Genomic DNA, 17925 nt, shown 5'->3' with positions numbered 1-17925 from the left:
CGGCGCGGGCATGCTCCCTCGCACCCCGCCAGGAAAAAAAAAAGGGTAGCGGGGGATGGGCGGGCGCGCGGGGCGTTGCACGGCTACCGCCCCCCCCCCCGCCCCCGCGTAGGCGCGGGGGCGCGCCAGGCCGCTGGGGGCCGTCAGGGGCCGCGGGCCGAAACCCTCCCAGCCCGCCGGCTCCGCGGCTCCAGCTGCCACCTCTGGCTCCCACCCATGGCCACCCGCCCCGGGAGCCCGGCCCTCGCGCTTGGCGCCGCGTCCGGGCCCGCCGACTCGGGGGATCGGCGGCCACCCCGCTCGCAGCCAGGGCTCCCCGCCCCACCCCTCCCCGCCCGCGCTCCCGCCTAGATGGGCCGCGCTCCAGGCGCTCCGGGCGCCCGCTCTCCGGCCAGCCGCCCGCCCCGCGGTCTCCGGCTCCCGCCTGGGACGACGGACACGGCGCGCGCGCGCGCCCGCGTCAGCAGCGGGGAGCGGGCGCACGCGCGCGGGAGCGAGGGGAGCGGGGCTGGGTGGGCGAGCGCGAGGCTGGAGGCCGCGGGAGCCAGGGCGGGAAGCCGGGGGCGGGGCCTTTCCCGGAGTCCCGGGGCGGGGGGGCGGGGGGTCCCCGATTCCACGGTTTCCTGCCATCGCCAGCGTCCGGCCCGGAGCACCTGGCCCTGGATATGCCGACTGCGCGGGGCCAGCCCGGGATACCAGGGTCCGGGGTGGAGGAGCGCCTCCCGGGATCCCCCACGAGCTCGCGGCCTCGGGACTGGGGGAGGGGGGTCACGATTTAAGCCCCTTTCGCACATCCTTCGCGCAGCATCCGTCTCTCCGGATTCCCTTTAACGATCCCGTCTCTCCAACTCAGCCGTTCTCTCGCTGTCGTTGTAAACGTATACCTTTGTTAAAATTTTAAAAACGAAAACATTTTTTTTTTTTAATAAGAGAGAAAAGCGTGAGGTTGGGTGGGTCTCTGGGAGAGCCAACCGAGCGGTTTGGGATGCTGGGGCCCCGGGTGCACCGGATTAGCTACCTACCTGCGTCTCTCTCTGTCCCCGCCTGAGCCCAGCGTGCCACTTTCACGCTCCCTCCATCTCTTCCCTTATCTCTCCCACAGTCTGCCCTGGCTTCCTTGGACTAGCCTGGAGAAAGAAGGCCTTGGCCTGGAAAGCCGCCTCGGATGGAGGGCCGGGTTCCCATGGGCTGCCAGGGAGAGCCGCGGAGTCCAAGCCCTCTGGCTGCAGAGATAACTTGATTCAATTGTTGCCTGCTTCATTGCCAGGCCTTGGCAAGTGATGGAATCGATAACCACACAGGGCTGTTTAATTACACCGCAGCGGTTGGCAGAGGCCCCTCCATAGCCCTCCTTTCCTCGCTGACTCCTGGTTTAGAGAACAAGAATCAGGAATATGCTGGGCCTGCCTGGAGTCTGGAAATGAGATGTGGATGTATATGCCCCTGGAGACAGGGCTGGTGTGTAGGTTGCATATGTCAGAAAGTGGTCTCAGGGGAATGAGAACCGATGTCAGGGTATGTCCTCAAGCTGGTTGGCACTTGAAGCTGCTGGGACTTGACCCTGCTAGGGGCTGGCTGGATATAACTGTCTATCCCAGACCCCAAGAGGAGACTGGTGAAGGTGAAGGTGAAGGTGAAAGTCGCTCAGTTGTGTCCAACTCTTTGTGACCCCATGGACTTAGTCTATGGAATTCTCCAGGCCAGAATACCTGAGTGGGTAGCCTTTCTCTTCTCCAGGGGATCTTCCCAATCCAGGGATGGAACCCAGTCTCCTGCATTGCAGGTGGATTCTTTACCACCTGAGCCACCAGGGAAGCCCCAAGAGGAGACTGCCATACCACAAAAGGCCACGAGTTTGGTGGCTTCAAACAACAGAAACAGAAATGTATTTTCTCCATAGTTCTAGAGGCTTCAAGTCCAAAATGAATGTGTTGGTAGGGCCATGCTCCCTCTGAAGGCTCTGGTAGGGGGGGTGGTCCTCCTTTGCCTCTTCTTAGGTGCTTGGGGGCTCTTAGCCATCTTTGCTCTTCTTTGCCTTATAGCTGCATGGCTCCAGTTTTTGTCTCCGTCTTCACATGACCTTCTTCCCCATGTGTCTCCTCTGTGTCTAGGTCCAACTTTCCTTCTTCTTTCTAAGGACACCCTGGTAGTCCAGTGGTTGTGACTTTGCACTTTCACCGCTGAGCAGCAAAATAAAGAAATCAATACAAATTCAGGACCCCAGTCTTTGGACTTAGGGCCCACCCAAATCCAGCGTGACCCCCTCTTAACTCAGTAACATCTGCAAAGACTAATTCCAAAGAAGGTCATGTTCACAGGTACCAAGGACTGGAACTTGAACTTTTTTTTTTTTTAATGTCTGTACATTTTTATTTTATTTTTTTTAAAGGAACTTGAACTTTTTTGGAGGATGTGGCTCTATGCACTACACATTGGCAAGTTCAGCTTCTCAGCCTGCCAAAATGGACTCTGCCTCTTGGTGGGAGGAGAGACAAAAGTCACAGTCGATAAGACCGTGAGTGTCTCGAACATGGGGGCAGACTCCAACAAGAGCGCTTCGTGTCCATTTTGCCATCTACTGTACCCTCCTCCATCACCCATTCTAGATCTTTCTCTCCCTCAGAAAGCATCTCCACTGGTCTAGGTGATTCTCCTGGACGACTGAACCAGACCTTTACCCACCACATCTCTGAGTGTTTAATGGTTTTCTCCTTATTAGGCCACCATTGTGCAGTTGCTTATTTTGTTTATCAATCAAGTTTATTAAATTGCTTGTATATTAATATTTTTTAAAGATTTATTTATTTGGCTGCACCAGGTGTGTGTTGCCAGCTTGCAGGATCTTCATTGCCATGTGTGGGATCTTTAGTTGTGCCTGCGAACTCAGTTACCCCATACAGGATCTAGTTCCCTGACCAGGGCTTGAACCCCTAGTGAATCTGTGTGTCACGGACATACTTCTTACTGTCGTTGGAGAGCAGCAGTGCTAGCTCCTGAAGTTCTCAGGATCAACTGCCCTGCCAATACAGCAGTCTTTTCTTGGCCAGGTGATCCCTGATTATGAGGAGTCCACGTTAGCCAGATGGCAGGTTTCTACAGAGCCCTTCCCATGAGCTCTGATAGAAGCAATGCCCTGAGCCCAGAAGTCAGGACCTCTAGCCCAAGAGGGCCTAAGCTTTCATCAATAATGCCTGTGTGAGGAAGCCTTAATAAAAACTCAACAGGACGGGGTTTTGAGAGCGTCTGTGTCCATGAACACAACCTGGCTTGTGCTTGGCATCTGAAGTGGTGAGGGGCAGTCTTTTGGGACTGAGCCCTTAACATGTGGGATCTGATGCTATCTCCGGGGAGACTCAAAGTGTGTTGCCGTTGCGCTGAATTACACCAGCTGGTGTGTGAGAATTGCTTGGTGCTGGGGAAGACCTAGTCAAGGCTATGGTTTTTCCAGCAGTCATGTATGGATGTGAGAGTTGGACTGAAAAGAAAGCTGAGCACCAAAGAATTGATGCTTTTGAACTGTGGTGTTGGAGAAGACTCTCGAGAGTCCCCTGGACTGCAAGGAGATCCAACCAGTCAATCCTAAAGGAGATCAATCCTGAGTGTTCATTGGAAGGACTGATGCTAAAGCTGAAACTCCAATCCTTTGGCCACCTAATGTGAAGAGCTGATTCATTTTGAAAAGACCCTGATGCTGGGAAAGATTGAGGGCAGGAGGAGAACGGGATGACAGAAGATGAGATGGTTGGATGGCATCACTGACTCAAAGGACATGAGTTTGAGTAAACTCCAGGAGTTGGTGATGGACAGGGAGGCCTGGAGTGCTGCAGTCCATGGGGTCACAAACAGTCGGACACGACTGAGCAACTGAACTGAACTGATCTGAACTGGGGAAGACCTCCATACCACACATTGGAACTGGGTGCAGAACCCTTTCTACTGACCCAGTCTTATTCCTCCTGGGTCCCGGACCAATCAGTCAACTTGTTTTCCATGACATCTTTATCTCAGGCCATAGCTCTCTCTACCAAGGGGACAGCCAAGTGTCCTGCCCACCTGGAGTACTCACCTCACCACGGTGACACACCCAAGAGCCAGGTCTGAGTGTTTCCCCTGCATGGGTCCGTCATAGGGAACCTCTGCCCAGAAGCCCAGAAGGTGTAAGCTGGGAGAGGGTACTGTATGATGCAGGCAGGTGACCTGGGGTCTTGACTACCTGTCCGTGTACCCCGACTTGGGCCTTGGGCCCCAGTTGGGCCTGTTTGGGAAGGTGCCATCTCTACTGGTTTGCTGCCATGCCCGCCTGGCTACAGGACTCAGCAGGTCTGCCAATATTCAGGTCATGATGGGCATCATCAGTCACGTAGGCACTTGATATCCTGGGATCAGGCTCAAAGTCTGGACCACAGCCCAGTAGCATGACAACAGCTGCTTTTTGAGTGGTGAATAGCTCTTCCATGGAAGATATGGCCTTGCTCCAAACCTTTATGTATCTGTACTGGAATCCTTCTACTGAGGCTTTCCCCCAGACTCTGTCCCGGCATCACTATCTACCATGGACAGATCCTCTTGAGCCTTTAGACTGGCTGCATCTTCTAGCTCTAGTGGCCTAGCAGCTTGGTCTGCAGCCCTGACCTTCTACAGGGCCCTTTCATACTCTGGACCACTCTCAAAACAAGTGACAGCTGCACATCTCGAGACTTGCTTAAGATGAGACATTCTGCTCATTGGGTGATCTACCCAGCCTCATGCCAAATAAATCCCTTTTCTTGCTGAAGGTCGAGTCCATGTCTTCCGGCGATCAAAAAAAAGCAAATGTACGAAACCTGAGAGTGTGGGAGAAGAAGATGGGAGCCAGACGATGGATCTGGGAGCAGGGGCTTTGATCTGAGCTCAGCAAAGAGGAGGACGGGGAGGGCCACCCCAGCAGAGCAGGAGGGAGACAGGTATGGCAGGCAACCAGGCTGCAACAGACAAGAGACAGACAAGGTGGGTGGTGTATCACCACTGTAATCCCCATGGCCATTGAATACCAAGGTGACTCTGGCCCAGGTTCTGATCTGGAGTGGTGCTATCGTGACTCTATATTTCCTCACCCCTGCCCTGCCGGGTGCCCCAGTGGGAAGCCCTGTTTCCCAGTAGTCACTCATGACTTTACCCACTGGCGTCCCCAGAATGGAGCTCCCAGGGAAGCAGGGGCCAGAGCACAACCAAGAAACTGTCCAGCTTCTCATCTCTTGAGAGCCTGGCTTCTTTGTCATCTGTCATCTTGATCTCGGGTGAGTGGCCTCCGCCTGTGATGGCTTGGAGTGAAACTTGGGTTCACAACCAGAGATTGAGGCCGAGTTGATGTGGTAAGAGCACCAGATCCTAGCCACTAGACCAGTGGTCAGTGACAAAGGCCCTGTTCCTTTGGCTTTGCAGAAAAGGATTCCCACAGGGACTTCCCTGGTGGTTCAGTGGTTAAGAATATGCTTTCCAATGCAGGAGATATGAGTTCAATCCCTGCTCAGGGAACTAAAATCCTGCATGCCACAAGGCAACTAAGTCTGCATGCCACAACTAAAGAAGCCTGTGCACCACAACAAAACCCAGCACAGCCAATAAATAAATAAATAAATATATATATATATATAAAAATTTTAAAAAATTCCCACAAAGACAGTATTGAAGCAAGTAAAGTGTTTAGTAAGAGGAAAAGAGGACAATAATATGTGTGGGTAGACACATGGGCAGACTCAGAGGGAGACTCCTTGAGTCATACCCTTGTGGTAGTTTAAATCACTTATATGGGGCATTCCTTTGGCCAATCATTTTGATTTCCCCGTTCACAGTCCATATTTGGTACAACTCAGGATATTCCCATGTGTGCACACACATCTCTTAGCCAAGATGGATTCTATCCCAGAGGCCTGTGGGTAAAGCATCCCTTGACATCACTCCCCCACTTTGACCTTCAAGGAGCCTTTCTGTGCATGCGTGGTCGGAGAGGTCTCCTGACTTCTAGAATGAGAAATGTGATCTGGACAGGGCCTAGCCTCCTCCCTTAATTGTCCTGCTCTTCTCATCTTGGAGTTTTGGTCCACAGGGAATGAATCTCCAATTGGTTTACAGGGGGTGGGTGTGGGGGCATCTACCTCCTGCCTGAATCCTAGAATGAAGAGATTGTACTCTCCTAATTCTTTGAGTTTGCCTCTGTGTTTTTCATGGCTCGTGCCTTTGGTGGTGTAGCCAAAGAAGTCATCACCAAATGCAAAGTCAGCTAGATTTTCCTCTAGGTCATCATCTTTCGGATTTTTTAGTTTCACATTCCACGTTACTCATTTTGAGTTAATTTTTTTGAAAGACATAAAGTCTGTATCTAGATTATTTTTTTTCTGGCATATGGACATCCAGTTGTTCCAGCACTATTTCTTGAAAAGATTATTCATTCTCTATTGAATTGCCTTTGCTCTTTTGTCAAAGATCACTTGACAGTAGTTGTCAGGGACTATTCCATGTAGCGAAACTGAAAACCCTGTTGATGACATAGAGGAAGCAAATGGTGGACCCAAGGGGCTTCTTGTGTTCGTTTTAAGAACAAGTCATGGGTATTTGGTTTTCTAGTTTTTTTTTTTTTTTTTTTTTAATGCAGATGCATAGAATTGGATTACTCACTATCTGTCAGACAGGTCCACTCAAGGCCCATTTTCATTTTGTTTGTTTAAAGAATAAAGCTCATTAACACCTATGAAGCCACCACCCAACCCTGGCACAGGGCCATATACCATCCTGACCCTACCACTCCAATGCTCCATCACAACAATAAGCCACAGATGGATTTATCATTCTCATGCTTTTTAAAATTTTGAAAAAAAATATGTATAACACAAAATTTGCCATGTTAACCACTGGGTTTTTTCAGACTTCATATCTGCCAGGCTGGTGGGTGGAAATGCTCTCTCACTATGATCCTGCATTTTCCTGATTACTAATTATGGTAGAAATGTTCACGCACTGAGGTCTGGGGAAGGCATTCTGGCTTATGCATGACTTAACTCAAATTTAAGACTGTTTGTGGCCTATTGAATATAAACTGTACATCTGCTTTAATTGTGAAAGAAAAGGACACATTGACCAGAAGTAAAGACTGTCCATGATAAAAATAAAAATGAAACGTCCCCCTTCCTGGGGCTGCTTGGATGAAAAGGCTCCCTTCCCAGGTGCCAAGGCCTTACTGACTCATCAGCTGGTCTGGTTTGTTGTTGTTGTTGTTGTTGTTGTTTTAACTTAAAGGAATGTATCCTTGACTTGTTTGATGTTCTTTGTTCTGACAATTTATGGAACTGCTCTGAACACCATGCATCTCCAGAACACTGTTTCAGGCTCTGACTGACTCTGAGAAGCTGTCTTCCAGGCTAGAGTCTGTCATGGTCTGGTCACGGGTTGGAAAAGAATTTCCAGACATGAGGCAGAGTGAGAGAGAAATAAAGTTTATCAGAGTGGGAGAGCTGTTAGACCAGCGGGCCAGCTCAAGGGAGAACTGACGTTGAGCAGGGGTCCTTCAGTTCAGTTCAGTCACTCAGTTGTGTCCGACTCTTTTCGACCCCATGGGCTTCAGCACTCCAGGCCTCCCTGTCCATCATCAACTCCCAGAGTTTACTCAAACTCGTGTCCATTGAGTCGGTGATGCCATCCAACCATCTCATCCTCTGTCGTCCCCTTCTCCTCCCACCTTCAATCTTTCCCAGCATCAGGGTCTTTTCAAATGAGTCAGCTCTTCACATCAGGTGGCCAAAGTATTGGAGTTTCAGTTTCAGCATCAGTCCCTCCAATGAACACTCAGGACTGATCTCCTTTAGGATGGACTGGTTGGATCTCCTTGCAGTCCAAGGGACTCTCGAGAGTCTTCTCCAACACCACAGTTCAAAAGCATCCATTCTTTGGCGCTCAGCTTTCTTTATAGTTCAACTCTCACATTTTTATACCCGGGGTACAAGTGGGATAATGGTCTTGTGGGTCATTTGCTGATTGTATGAGGCATGTATACTGGGTGGAAGGAAGTGAAGTGAAGTGAAAGTCACTCAGTTGTGTTCGACTCTTTGTGACCCCATGGACTGTAAACTGTGGAATTCTCCAGGCCAGAATACTGGAGTGGGTAGCCTTTCCCTTCTCCCGGGAATCTTCCTAACCCAGGGATCGAACCCAGGTCTCCCACATTGCAGGCAGATTCTTTACCAGCTGAGCCTCAACGGAAGGGTGGAGGGAAGAGTAAGGCAAATACCTTCCCCCTATGGGGTAAGGAGGGGAGACAGGTTATCCTGCTCAGGAGGACCTGATATTACATGGGGGAGGGAAGGACGATAAGGGTGTAGTTTTTCTGTTCCTGCATTCCAAGGCCCTCCTTGGTTTTATCTGCTTTTTCATCCTTGGATCACCACAGAGTCCTCACTTTGGCTCAGTTAAAACTCTTTTCTATTCTATTATAGATTGCTTATTGATTATTTTCATTGACACTGGCAAGGCAAATCTTTCCTTCCTAAGTTTCTTGGTCATTTGCATTTTCTCTTTTATGTTGCACCTGGTTTTGATTTTTGCCCTTTTTTGTAGTGTTTTCTTTTTCCATTTGCCTACTGATTTGTTGTTGTTCAGTTGCTCAGTCGAGTCTGACTCTTTGCAACCCCATGGACGGCAGCACAGCAGGCCTCCCTGTCCATCACCAATTCCTGGAGCTTGCTCAAACTCGTGTCCATTGAGTCGGTGATGCCATCCAGCCGTCTCACCCTCTGTCGTCCCCTTCTCCTCCTGCCTTCAATCTTTCCCAGCATCAGGGTCTTTTCTAATGAGTCAGTTCTTCACATCAGGTGGCCAAAGTATTGGAGCTTCAGCTTCAGCATCAGTCCTTCAAATGAGTATTCATGATTGATTTTATTTAGGATTGACTAGTTTGATCTCCTTGAAGTCCAAGGGACTCTCAAGAGTCTTCTCCAACACCACAGTTTAAAAGCATCAAGTCTTCAGCGCTCAGCTTTTTTTATAGTCCAGCTCTCACATCCATACATGACCACTGGAAAAACCATAGCCTTGATTAGATGGACCTTTGTTGGCAAAGGTCTCTGCTTTTTAACATGCTGTCTAGGTTGGTCATAACTTTTCTTCCAAGTGAAGGAGGAAACAGAACAGGCTCCATCTTGAAAGCAGGACTCCATCTTGGGCCGGACTGTGGCCCAAATATCTGTGGAAACGACATACCAACTGGAAAACCAGGACCCCAAAAGGAAGAGTCCCAGGGCTCGAACCTAGACTCTCCCTAAAAGAATACCCTAATTATCTGTGTAACTGAATAGAATCATAATTCTATTACGCTTATTGGGGTATGACCACAGGCCTATAGATAATTGTCCACTGTTAACCACCTAGACTTAAGGCAAATGAATCATGGGTTAACTTTGTTTCTTTCTTTTCCTTTGTTCAGACTAGTTTCAGGGAATTTGGGGATGTGGGTTTGGGCACAAACACTTAGGGTATATAAGGTTTTCACAAAAACTGGTTGGGATCCTTGGCTGAGAGGAGACCCTTCCTTTGGCCCACGAGTGTAATAAACTGCACTCCACTATCTGCATTGTCTTTCTGAGTGAGTTTGTTTCCCAGAATGCATGTCTACAACACAAGGAGCAAGTGTCTTTTAATTTCATGGCTGCAGTCACCATCTGCAGTGATTTTGGAGCCCAAGAAAATAAAGTCAGTTGCTGTTTCCCTTGTTTACCCATCCACTAATTTGTAAGAATTGTTTCTATGTTCTAGATACTAATCTTGTGTCAGTTACAAATGTTACACATATTTTCTCAGTCTGTGGCCTGCCTTTTCACTTTCTTGAGTCTTTGCTAAACAGAAGTCCCCAATTCTAACATAGTTAAATATACCAAAATTTGTAACGGATTAATGCCTTTTATGCTTGGCTTAAGAAGTCCTTCCCTACCCTGAAGTCAAAAAGATACTTGCCTATATTTTTTATAAGCAAATGGAAAGAATAACTGTGTGGATTCCCTCAATGTAACAAAAGATCAGTATATTATGTATGGCCAAGTAGGGTCTAGTCCAAAAATACAAAGGTAATTCAATGTGACGAAATCTTTTCATAGAAATTATTACTCAGCAAGTTAGAGGAACCAGCTTGATCACATCAGTAGGTGCTAATTACTCATTTGATCAAACTCATTCCTTTAAAAAAGAATATGAACCAGCGACGATGTGGTGAGGGATGAGGAGGACCCCACGTAGAAGAGCACAGCTGGCCCAAGTGTCTCCTGAAGTTGAAGGCCCAGCAGCCGTTTCCCAGACATTCAGAGGATTGTTTATTTGATTTTACCTTCTGTCCCAAAGGCTTGATTTCCCGGTTAGTTGGGTAAACCACAAAAATAAGCTAAAAAGAAATCCTTATGCCTCTGGGAGAACAAACATGGTGGACTGGCTGAGACTGTCAGGACAGAGAGCTGAAGAGAGGAGGAATGAGTCAAAAAGGACAGTGACTATGAAACTCTCAGTGGTAAAAATATTTATTCTGTGGCCTTTGCCATGGTTGTGAGAAGGTCTCTGTACACAGCTGGTGAAATACTTGCCCTGGCTTTGATGGGCTGTATCCTAATTAATTTCATCTGCTTCCCTCGGAGCTTCCCAAGCAGGTATGCAGAGCACTGCTGGAATGAGCAAGAGAAGGCAACGGCAGCCCACTCCAGTACTCTTGCCTGGAAAGTCTCATGGATGGAGGAGCCTGGTAGGCTGCAGTCCATGGGGTCGCTAGGAGTCGGACACGACGGAGCGACTTCACTTTCACTTTTCACTTTCATGCATTGGAGAAGGAAATGGCAACCCACTCCAGTGTTCTTGCCTGGAGAATCCCAGGGATGGGGGAATCTGGTGGGCTGCCATCTATGGGGTCGCACAGAGTCGGACACAACTGAAGTGACTTAGCAGCAGCAGCAGCTGGAATGAGAGCTGACTTAGGAGAATCCTGTTAGATGGCTGAATCTCGTGAAGCAGCAAATAGTTGCTCTAAGTTAAAATGAGTTGCTAAGCTTGGCTTACCTTAGAGGAATCTTTTCCTTAAGAATAACAGACATAAGAAAAGATTGGCCTGGGAACTTGCTTGGTGGTCCAGTGGCTTAAGACTCCAGGTTCCCAATGTGTGGGATCTAGGTTCCATCCCTGATCAGGGAACTAGATCCCACATGCCTCAACTGAAAAAAAACTTCCTGCATGCTACCATGATGATGGAAGATACCATGTCCAAATAAATATTTTAAAAATAACTAAATAAAAGAACAGCCTGGACAACTCTTAAAAAGAAAGAATATGAGGTAGGGATTATTATACTAGTGAAGTAAATCAGAAGAAGGAGGACAAATACCCATGATATCACTGATATGTGGAATCTAAAATACGACACAAACATCTAAGAAATAGACTGACAGACTTAGAGATCAGACCTGTGATTGCCAAGGCGGAGTGGGGATGGGTAAGGGAAGAATTGGAAGTTTGGGATTCACAGAGGCAAACTCTTTTATATAGGATGGCTAAGAAACAAGGTCCTACTACATAGTACAGGGAGCTATGTTCAATATCTTGTGATAAACCATAATGGAAAACAATATGAGAAAGAACATATATGTGTATAATTGAGTCACTTTGCTGTACAGTGGCAATTACCACAATCAGTATCAGTATCAGTTCAATCTCTCAGTCATGTCCGACTCTTTGCGACCCCATGGACTGCAGCACTCCAGGCCTCCCTGTCCATCACCAACTCCCGGAGTTTACCCAAACTCTTGCCCATTGAGTTGGTGATGCCATCCAATCATCTCCTCCTCTGTCATCCCCTTCTCCTCCCGCCTTCAATCTTTCCCAACATCAGGGTCTTTTCAAATGAGTCAGTTCTTCGCATCAGGTTGACAATCAGAGAAGGGAATTAACACAATATTGTACATCAGCTATATTTCAATAAAATAATTTTTTTAAGAAACTGCAAGGAAGTGAGACTGTTTTGACTCTTCCAGTGATGTCACAAAGGCAATAAGTTGCATGGAACTCCCCCTCCCCCCCAGAAAAAAAAAAAAAACAAAACATTTTCAACAAAACTAAGAGACAGAAAGAATGCATAAATTGGGAAAACCGGGGAAAGATGTTAAAATTAAATTGCCAAAAAAAACCCTAAGAGACAGATCTCAGCCCCAAGGCAGTTAGCATTGGCATGCAGAGTCCACAGTGAGGCCGCCCCATCCTGAGATCAGAGCACTCTATCCAAGTCATGAGCTGACTCTGTGACGGTAACCCAATGTCCCTACCAACAGCAAGAGCTATAGGATCTAGAGCACTTCGGGAGGAGACCGAACGGAAGCCAAGCAGGGGATACATATCGTTAAAGGATGAAGAGCATAACAAAGCAGCCAAGGACAGGACATCTCAGAAAACATCCAAAACAAAGTGCACTTCTGTAGCTGAGGGGCTCATCCTCTCGGGGTAATCCTACCTGCTCCCCATAAAGCAGGAGCTTGGAGCAACAGAAAGGAGAAGCCAGGAGCCACTCTGTGGGGAGATGGGGGCAGGGGGGTGGGAGTGTGGAACAGAAAATATCAAACTAACCCAGTGCTCCAGGAGCTCAGAAAACACTCATTTATCAACATCTCCTACAAGTTAGTACTTTTTGTATCCCACTTAAGAAAGTCTTTCTCAACTGCAAACATCATGAAAGTGTTCTCCTGTCGTCTTCTACAAGTTTTACTATTTTGCCTTTTGCATTTCCAGTACAACTGGAATTGATTTTTGTCCATGGTGTCCGGCAGCGGTCAGGGTTTATTTATTATTTCTTAAAAGAGGGGGAAAAAAAAAGACTTCCAGGTTGCAGACGCTCTGTAGGGTCTAATCCTGAGATCCAGCTTGGTTTTCCAGATCTTTGTTTTGAAGAACTCAGGAAAGCTGGCCAAAATCCTGTTTTCCTTTCAAAGGACACAGCATTGAGATGCAAGTCCCTTTGCCCGCGGGACATTTGCTTCTCCAAGCTTGGGTCTTGGGGCACTTTTAAGTTTTAAGGGAAGTCTGAGAAATTCGTCGGGTCTGCTCACAATGGCCTCCAGGAATAAAGGCCTCTCCAGTGGGGAGGGGCCATTGTGGGTTCGCACACTTGGAAGGCTCTCCCCGCCTCTAGGAACTCAAGGGCATTGAAATGCAAGTCCCTCTGAGGGCGGAAGCATTGACTTATCCCTATCAGGGCTTGACCATTTTTAAATTGTAAGGGGGCCGGTGGAAATTCTCCGGGCCTGATCTCCATTGCTTCCCAGAGGAAATGCACCTTTTGAGTTCCTGGGGGAGGGGCTGGTGTGGGGTCTCTCACTTGGACCCTTCTTGCATTGCCCCTTCCTTTCCTCTTTCTTTCCAAGTCCCCTCAGCATCTCCCCGCTTTCCCACCACTGCTGGAGAAGCCTTTGCACATACATCTCTGTTTGGGGGGAGCAGGAGTGACCCAAAGGGACATGGAAGGTAAATGCTCCTTTACCATCTTTGGGTCTCCGGCTGGGCCTGGAAATGAAACTAACACAAGACACATTCACAGGAGAAATGCAAACACTTGATTAACCTTTTATGTGAACCTGGCCACCTTCACAATTCAAGGAAGACCCCAAGAAGTGACCAGAACAGGAAACTTTTCTACCTTTCTACCACAAAGGCCTGTTGCATTTGTGAAGCACTGATAAGACACAGAGGTTTGGGCTCAGATGACAGGTGGCATAGGAACACTTGGCATGCCACAGTGAGACTTAAGGTTGGTACAGTCTTCCAGCCCCCACGCCCGGCCCTGGCGCAGGGAGGCACTTTCACAGGGGAAAAAGACTCAGTGCATTGATGACTTTTCCCTTTTCTGCCTGATGGTGACACTTGAGGAAAGAAGTGTTTTCTTTTCTTTTTCCTCCAGATGGATATTTAAGGAACACATCTCCACTGAAGGAAACGTGTCCTTTCTCCGTGGCTGTGAAGTGTGTTGGAGACACAGAACTGAAAACAATCTCCCAACCAGGAATACCTGGCCACAAAGGCAGAAAAGATAAAAATCAGAATAATCTGTGCAAACACAAGCACCCCGCCAGAGGGATGCTGATGCCAGGGGATTCTCCAAAGGGGTGGGGGACACCCCCCCGCCCCCGCGCCCCTAACTGGTAGCTTTGGCCATTTGGAGTCCAGTTGGCTATAGTGAGACCTCTCCCAGGAAGCCAGGAGGTCTGCGGGGGCTGCAGCTTGATTACAATGCAAAACAATGCTCCCCGACCCTGGAGGAGGGGGACATTCCTGAGTCATGAGAGGATTTGCATATATTTAAAAGGAATGAGGAGGAAATTCTGAAAGAAAAGGTCCAGGAGGGGGAGTCTCTCACCTTATCTTCTCCGGGGAGATGGAAGGCTCCTACTCTTCATTTGAATATTTCCAAGGACCACCTCCTTGTGTTATTAAGAAATCGTCACATTACAATACTTCATTATCTCCACTGTCCTTTTAACTTTTTCTGGGCGAGGGGCAAATTGCCAATGCCTGAAGAGCCAGCAAGAAAAATGCAAAGCAAAACAATGATCAGAATTACAATAGGATGAATTTCACAATGCAGCCTGATATTTGCCTTGAAATAGAAGAAGCTTTAAATATACCAATGGGAAAGGGTTAAATCAGATTCTTGGGAAGCAACGCACATTTTTTTCCTGTCTTCTATTAATTTTGCTAGCTGTTGTGACCTATTACCCGAGCTTTCTAATAGTTAACTATTTGAGTGTTATTTTGAAGTTCCTCATAAAGTCTTGTCCAATCCAAGTCTAGAGTAGCTTAAGTCTGGGGTTGTATAATTTAAATGTTTAATTAAGAGTGTTCTTATAAAGCCCAATACATTTCTCCTAAATTTTCATCAAATATGTAAGTAACATCACATTTACATGATAACTGAAGCTCTTCTGTAATTGTTCTATCTTCTCAAATACCATGTCTTGGACATGAAATACAAACACACTCATGGCCATCATCTAGCATCCAAGTCTTAGGAGGCACCAATTCAAGGGCACAGATGGAACCTCCAGAGTTTGAAATCCATGGCCAGATTTGTTTCCAGTCTTAGGACAAACCAGTCCCTTGGGCCATTTTTTTCTTGCATCAGTCCAAATCAATAGTCATAGTGAACCAAGACGTAGATGGCCCCCGCCCCCAGGGTGAGCAATTTGAATTCATTCCCTGTGGACAGAAACTCTAAAATATCAATAACAAGATAATTGAGAAAGGAGGCTAAGCCTTGCCCAGATAAGGGAGAAGAGACCACACATTTCTCAGTCTCAAAGTCAAGGATACCTTCCCAACTAGAAGGCTCCTTGGAGGTTAAAAGGGGAGTGATGCTAAGGCTATTTACAGTCCTTTTTGCTGGATTCCATCTTGGTTGAAAGATGCACACACACGTGGGAGGATCTTGAGATAAGCCATATACAGACTCAGAACCAGGCAAATCAAGATGATTGGCCAAAGGAAATCCAGAAGAAATGACCCATAAAGGTGATTTAAACTACCACGAAGGTGAGACTCTCTCTGAGTGCACCTGTGTTGTTGCAGAAACCAGTACTCGAGAAACCAAACACCATACTCGGAGAGTTGGAGAATTCAGGTTTATTACGCCGGCGGGCCCAGAGGAGTTAACACTCCAAGCTCTGAGCCCCAGACCAAAGGGGTTACAGAGTTTTTATACACAGACTGTAGTGGGCAACACTGGCTGTTAATAGGCTCATTTAAACTAAGGGGTTTCATAAACGAGAGAACAGCAGTCAAGATGGGGAGGGGGATGTCTGACTTTTACACAGACAGGTATGATTAAGCAGGTTTGCAAGGGCCTGGCAGTTGCAAAGAGCAGAACAAGGGTGAGTGAGATAATCTCCAGTTCCTACTATTGTAAGTCCCCACTTTCTGAGACTGCATGACCTATGTGATCTAGACTTTGCAAGGAGCAAGCTGAGTTACAGAGGCAGATGAGCAAGAGGTTATGTAAATTTTAACTCTTCCTTTTCAGTGTGTCTGTCTACATGTATTATACTCTCTTCCTCCTAATAAACTCTTTACTCATTTCACTGCTTTCCATCTTTGTGGGAATTCTTTTTTGCAAAGTCAAAGGGCCAGGGCCTTGTCACTGATCACTGGTCTGTTGTGGTTGTTGTTCAGTCACTCAGTTGTATGTGACTCTTTGTGAACCCATGGACTCCAGCACACTAGGCTTCTGTGTCCTTCACTATCTCCCAGTGCTTGCTCAAATTCATGTCCATTGACTCAGTTACACTAACCATCTCATCCTCTGCCACTCCCTTCTCCCTTTGCCCTCAATCTTTCCCAGCACTAGGATCTTTACCAGTGGGCTCTTCACATCAAGTGGCCAAAGGATTGGAGCTTCAGCTTCAGCATCAGTCCTTCCAATGACTATTCAGGGTTGATTTCCTTTAGAATGGACTGGTTGGATCTCCTTGCAGTCCAAGGGACTCTCAAGAGTCTTCTCCAGCACCACAGTTCAAAACCATCAGTTCTTTGGTGTTCAGCCTTCTTTACGGTCCAACTTTCACATCCATATATGACTACTGGAAAAACCGTAGCTTTGACTAGACAGACATTTGTCAGCAAAATGAAAATGAAAATACAGCATAGCAAAATGTGTGGGACACAGCTAAAGCAGTGCTGTGAGGGAAATTTATAGCACTAAATGCATACCTCAGAGAAGAGAAGTCTCAAATCAATTACCTGAACTCCCACCTCCAGAAAGTAGAAAAAGAAACACAAAATGAACCGAAAGCAAGCCAAAGGCAGGAAACAATACACATGGGACCAGAAATCAAGGACAGGGGAAGCAGAAAAACTAATGAAAAAATTAATGAAAGAAAAGATAAGTATGATTGACAAACCTTTAGAAGATTGACAGAGAAAAAAAGGAGAAGAAACAAATGATGAGTATCAGGAGTGAAATGGGGGATATCACCACAGACCCTTCAGGCATCAAAAGGATCAGGAATTCTACCAGTAACTTACGTGAATGTGACAATTTAAATAGAAATGGAAACGGACAGGGACTTCCCTGGTGGTCCAGTGGTTAGGACTCTGCACCTCCACCAGGGGGCCCTAGTTTGATCCCTGGTCAGGGAACTAAGATCGTCCAAGATGTGCTGCAAAGCCAAAAATTAAAATAAAAAAAAGAAATGGAAATGGATCAATTCTTCAAAAACACAAACTCCTGGGACTCCCCTGGTGGTCCAGTAGCCAAGACTGTAACTCCACCATCCCAGTTCAGGGGCCAGGGTTCTATCCCTGGTTGGGGAACTAGACCACTAGACCGCACGTGCCACAACTAAGAGCTGGCTCAGCAATACAAGACCAAACCCACGAACTACCAAGGCTCACTCAATATAAAATAAATACTTTGGATAGTTCTATAACTATTAAGGAAATTGAATTGATGATTTAAAATCTCCCCTGGTGGTCCTGTGGCTAAGACTCTGTGCTCCCAGTGCAGCGTTAAGTTCAATCCTTGATCATGGAACTCGATCCCACATGCCACAAATGAAGATTGTACATGTTGCAACGAAGACCCAGTATAGCCAAATAAATATGAATAAATAAATAAAAGCAAAAAAAAAAAAAACAAAACCCTTTAACAACCCCATACCCTAGGGCTGCTCTCACCTTCTGAGAGGGACCTCTTTCAAAAAAAAATTTCCTCCAAATAGAAACTTCTACTCACAGATGGTCTCAGTGGAGAATTCTGGCAAACATTTAAAGAAGAATTAATATCCATTCTTCACAATCTCTTCCAGAAAATAGAAGAGGAGGAAGTACTTCTTAATTTATTTTATGAGGCTAGTATTACCCTGACACCAAAACTAGGCAAAGAAAATTTTA

Source organism: Bos grunniens, chromosome X (genome assembly GCF_055505025.1).
Source record: "Bos grunniens cultivar Pamir isolate PY7600 chromosome X, Bosgru_T2T1.0, whole genome shotgun sequence".
NCBI lineage: Eukaryota > Metazoa > Chordata > Mammalia > Artiodactyla > Bovidae > Bos > Bos grunniens.
This window is presented reverse-complemented; position numbering follows the sequence as displayed.